The following is a 6,165-nucleotide window of genomic DNA, read 5'->3' as shown; positions in this document are numbered from 1 at the left end:
CAGATATACCCGGAAGTCATGACATCAGAACAGGGGGACACCCCTGAGGTTCACACCAACGTAGAGTTAAAGATGAGGGTGGCATGCACGCGCGCGCCCTAGAGGTACCTTGAAGGAGAATGGCGGAAGGCAGCACCAAAACTGCTCCGGGGACGCCGGAGAGAACGGCAAGCAGACGCCGCCACAGCCATCAATCCAAGGTGAGCGGTAGGAGCCGAAAGTAGAGAGAGGTAGGCGGGGCGAAGCCGTCGAAGACCGATTGACGCAACACATTATAGCACCCCTGGTTTATACAATGAGCAGAATGTACAGTAAATCCTCGTTATAACACCTCCAGCTTATATAATCACCAGAATATACAGTAAACGTCATTATAACATCCCTGGTTTATACAATACTAGAATATAAAGTAAACCCTCATTATATCACCCCCAGTTTATACAATCTGCAGAATATACAGTAAACCCTCATTATAACATCCCTAGTGTATACAATCACCAGAATAAATAGTAACCCCTCATTATAACACCCATGTTTTATGCAATCATCCAAATACATAGCAACCCCTCATTATAAGATTCATGCTCTATACAATCACCAGAATACACTGTTAGTGCAGTTAGTATAGCGGTGTTTAAAAAAGGATTGGATGAGGTCTTGGAGGAGAAGTCCATTACCTGCTATTAAGTTCACTTAGGGGTGGATTTTATAATTTTGCGTGAGCGCGTACTTTTGTTCGCGCACCAGGCGCGAACAAAAGTACGCTGCATTTTATAAGATACGCACGTAGCCACGCGTATCTTATAAAATCCGGGGTCGGCGCGCACAAGGGGGTGCACATTTGTGCAACCTGCGCGCGCTGAGCCCAGCTCGCGCTGCCTGTTCCCTCTGAGGCTGCTCCGATTTCGGAACGGCCTTGGAGGGAATTTTCCTTCGCCCTCCCTTCCCCTACCTAACCCACCCCCCCAGCCCTATCTAAACCCCCCCCTTACCTTTGTTGGCAGATTTACGCCTGCTGAAAGCAGATGTAAATCTGCGCGCGCCAGCAGGCTGCTGGCGTGCCATCACCCAACCTGGGGGCTGGTCCGGAGGCCTCGACCACGCCCCCGGGCCGGCGCCACGCCCCCGAAATGCCGCATCACGCCCCCGAAACGCCGCATCATTCCCAGAACGCCCCCGACATGCCCCCGACATGCCCCTTTTACAAAGCCCCGGGACTTAGGCGCGTCCCGGGGCTCTGTGCGTGCTGGCACGCGAGGGCCCTGCGCGTGTAAATCCAGCCGGATTTACGCGCACAGGGCATTTAAAATCCGGTCCTTAGAGAGTAGCCACTGCCATTATCAATGGTAACATGGAATAGACTTAGTTTTTGGGTACTTGCCAGGTTCTTATGACCTGGATTGGCCACTGTTGGAAACAGGATGCTGGGCTTGATGGACCCTTGGTCTGACCCAGTATGGCATTTTCTTATGTTCTTATGTTCTTATGTATTGCTCCATGGTGAGACCGCACCTTCAATACTGTGTACAATTCTGGTCGCTGCATCTCAGAAAAGATATAGTTGCGATGGAGAAGATATAGAGAAGGGCAACCAAAATGATAAAGAGGATGGAACAGCTCCCCTATGAGGAAAGGCTAACGAGGTTAGGACTGTTCAGCTTGGAGAAGAGATGGCTGACGGGGGATATGATAGAGGTCTTTAAAATCATGAGATGTCTTGAAGGAGTAGATGTGAATCAGTTACTTACACTTTTGGATAGCAGAAGGACTAGGGGGCACTCCATGAAGTTAGCAAGTAGCACATTTAAGACTAATCGGAGAAATTCTTTTTCATTCAATGCACAATTAAGTTCTGGAATTTGATGCCAGAGGATGTGGTTGGTGCAGGTAATATAGATGGATTTAAAAAAGGTTTGGATAAGTTCTTGTAGGAGAAGTCCATTATCTGCTATTAATCAAGTTGATTTAGGAATAGCCTCTGCCATTACTGATATCAGTAGCATGGGATCTTCTTGGTGTTTGGGTACTTGCCAGGTTCTTGTGGCCTAGTTTGGCCTCTGTTGGAAACAGGAATCTGGGCTTGGTGGATCTTTGGTCTGACCCAGCATGGCAATTTCTTATATTCTTATGTTCTTGTCTGGCTCTGGAGTGGCCCCTAGGTGATGGGGTTGGCAATTTTGCTGAATTGGCAATGGCTCAGCCACCACTGACCAATGCAAGGTAACTAATCAGCATACAAAGTTTTGCACTGACTTTGATGACTAATTTATGAAAATATGTCTAAACAAATATGTGAACACAAAAAGAATAGATGCCTGGATCTTTTTCAATGCTTTATTGGTGCAGAGACGTGTCAAATAAAATAGCCCGACTCAGGCCGAGTTTCGCAGCTTTACACCCGCTGCCTCAGGGGCTCCACAATTCCACTTATCCAATCATCGATGTTGTTTCATCCAATCTATTGTACTGGTATGCCGGCAGTAAAAAAGCAACTTATACACAAAGGTTCGAAACGCATGCCAGCATAACAAACAGCAGTAAACTGAGCTGCATTTTAAAATTTCACATCTCTAGCTCATTTGCAAGTTTCACAGTTGGGTGCCAAAAATGGCTCTTTTTAACCTAGTGCATTCACACATGCAAATGATGCTTGTCTTTGGGACTGTAATTCTGACCAAAGGAAGGCTAGGTCCAGGACAAAACAATGACTTTAGTAGCAAAAAAGGTGCTCTATCAAATGACATTAGAAAGAAAAAAAATAAAAACTACACAGTAGAGATATTTGCACCCAAAAAATGGGAAACATTTGCATGAAAAGGTGACACGAACATAAGAACATAAGAAATTGCCATACTGGGTCAGACCAAAGGTCCACAAGCCCAGTATCCTGTTTCCAACAGTGGCCAATCCAGGTTACAAGTACCTGGCAAGTCCCCAAAAACTAAGTCTATCCCACGCTACTGATGCCAGTAATAGCAGTGGCTATTTTCTAAATCAACTCGATTAATAGCAGGTAATCGACTTCTCCTCCATGAACTTATCCAAACCTTTTTTAAACCCAGCTACACTAACTGCACTAACCACATCTCCTCGCAACAAATTCCACAGTTTAATTGTGCGTTGAGTGAAAAAGAATTATCTCCAATTGGTTTTAACTATATCTTTGCTTCCAGTTGGCTGCAAAGCCTCCTAGTGCAAATCTTAGATGTACGTCATGAGCCATGACTACTGATCCAGTTATGGCTTGAATCGAAGCAATGAGGAGTCAAAGTAGGCCTAACATTTCTTTTCTAAAATTTTTCATGTACTTTGCTGGCCAATAAAAAGGGTGGCAAGCTGATGTTAGGTTCCAAACTTTGCATAGGAAATTAGCACCAGAGGTTTTAATAATCCACAAAATTTCAGGCCCCCTAACAGGGGTTGTTTGGCTGCAGTGCCCGGACAAAGTGGCCATTTTGGCATTTTGTGTTGCACAGAGCACAGTCCTCTAACAGTGACCTTCATTTAGTTGCCTCTAGCTCAAACCAATAGAGATTTAGCCTAAAAATTTTGCATAGTTTTGTTTGAGGCCCTAGTGAACTTTCACACAAAATTTTATTCAATTTGAAGGAGGTCGAGCATGGATGATTTTCTAAATTGGTCCATTTGACATAGAATTGTCCCTATGTTGCAGTTGATAACTGTAATACAGCTGATAATCTATTATGTAGATTATAATTGTAACACAGCTGATAACGTATTAAGCAATTGATAACCTTAAGGCAGCTGATAATGTCTTTTGCAGTTAATTGTAATGTAGCTGATAATGTATTATGCAGTTGATAACTAGCGCAGCGGATAATGTATTTTGCAGTTAACTGTAATGCAACTGATAATGTATTATGCAGTTGATAACTGTAATGCAGCTATGTATTTTATAGTTAATAACTAACACAGCTGAGAATGTATTATGCACTTGATAACTGTAGTAGTTGATAATGTATTATGCAGTTGATAACTGAAACAGCTGATAATATATTAAACAGTTGATAACTGTAAAGCAGCTGATAATGCATTTTGCAGTTAATTGAACGTAGCTGATGATGTATTATGCAGTTGATAACTAACCTAGCTGATATAATGTATTATGCAGTTGGGAAAATTTTTTTAACTTTGTGAGACAGGCATGGCCTCCGAGCCAGGGTATTTAACATAAGATAGATCAGTAGCAACTTGAGTTTACTTTACATAGATTTTTGTGACTTTTGAATCACACTCTGACAGGCCGATACAGTAAAGCGCGGCCGCGGTTACCCTGTTTCTAACCCACTTTGTACTCACAATTTGGACGCGTATGTCTAACCCGTGATTCAGTATCCGGTTTTATGTGTCCTTACCGCTTCTTGAAATCGACACTTATCCCTCTCCGCCCGCGGCATGTATATGATATGTTAATGATCGGATTAGCTATTCCCTCCGATACAGTAACGTGCGCCCAGATTATCGCCTTTTTAACCAGCTATTTTGCCGCGTCTTTAACCTGCAAATTTACCGCCTACCCTGACCCTGGCGTTAGTGTGGTGAACTTAGCCACCCAGTCTCAAACCAACCCAATCCACAGAAAAAAAATGCTTCTCACACAAGGGGGGAAAATTATTACAAAAAAAAAAGCAAGGCACAGGGCAAAAATCATTTCTGTATTACGCTCAGGCATCGGGGATTGCCAGCTTGACAAGCGTCAGGCAAGCCCCAGCAGCTGGCGATTGGCGGCAGGGAGCGCAACAAAGCACCTGTGCGCGCAGCTCTGATTTTCCGCCTCCTTCGGACGGGCAAGAGAGAGACGAAATTTCACGGGGAAACTTTGCCCCAGCCCCCGCTCACCTGCCCTGGCCGCAGCCACGCAAGCCCCCAGCAGCAGCAGCAGCAGAAGGGCATCCATGGGTGCCGGTCTCCCCGTGCGGGTGCGCTGACAGCTCCGGAGCAGCCCCAGTCCTCTCTCCCCTCCTCCCGAGGCGCGCACTGCGGCTCCCCTGCCTCCCGGGGGGCAGCCGGCGGCGAGAGCAGCTTCAGCAGCCCGGGGCGGATCGGGCACTCCCCATGCGAGGCGGCTTCCAGCAGTGGGAAGGTACCGAAAAGAAACTACTCTATGTAGAAATAAACAAAAAAAATCTATCAAACTGTAGGTACTGAAACACAGCACCAAAACAGAACACCTTCCCGCTGCCTTGAGCGCCCACCTGTATGTCCAATTTGGGCGCTCAAGGCAGAGAAGGTGCATGAACGCACGCCGCGACCTGAGCGCCGAGCTGCTGAAGCCGCTCTCGCGCCCGCACGGGAGACGGCACCCATGGACGCCCTTCTGCTGCTGCTGGGGGCTTGCGTGGCCGCGGCCAGGGCAGGTGAGCGGGGGCTGGGGGAAAGTTTGCCCGTGAAATTTCGTCTCTCTCTTGCCCGTCCGAAGGAGGCGGAAAATCGGAGCTGCGAGCACAGGTGCTTTGTTGCGCTCCCTGCCGCCAATCGCCAGCTGCTGGGGCTTGCCTGACGCTTGTCAAGCTGGCAATCCCCGATGCCTGAGCATAATACAGAAATGATTTTTGCCCTGTGCCTTGCTTTTTTTTTTTGTAATAATTTTCCCCCCTTGTGCGAGAAGCATTTTTTTCTGTGGATTGGGTTGGTTTGGGACTGCGTGGCTAAGTTCACCACACTAACGCCAGGGTCAGGGTAGGCGGTAAATTTGCAGGTTAAAGACGCGGCAAAATAGCTGGTTAAAAAGGCGATAATCTGGGCACACATTACTGTATCGGAGGGAATAGCTAATCCGATCATTAACATATCATATACTAGAGATGTGAATCGTGTGATCGATCGTCTTAACGATCGATTTCGGCTGGGAGGGGGACGGAATCGGATCGTCGCAGTTTGGGTTTTTTAAATATCATGCAAATCGTGTAAATCGAAAACCGGCACACTAAAATATCCCTAAAACCCACCCCGACCCTTTAAAATAAATCCCCCACCTTCCTGAACACCACCAAAATGCCTTAAATTACTTAAATGATTAAATTACTTAAATTAAATTACTTAAATTACTTAAATGATTGAACCATGTTATGGAAGATGTGTGAATGGTAAGGATCTAGGGTCCAAGCCTTGAAGACTGGTAGGACTGCTCATATGTTTTACAGT

The sequence above is a fragment of the Rhinatrema bivittatum genome, chromosome 3, assembly GCF_901001135.1.
Source record: "Rhinatrema bivittatum chromosome 3, aRhiBiv1.1, whole genome shotgun sequence".
Lineage (NCBI taxonomy): Eukaryota > Metazoa > Chordata > Amphibia > Gymnophiona > Rhinatrematidae > Rhinatrema > Rhinatrema bivittatum.
This window is presented reverse-complemented; position numbering follows the sequence as displayed.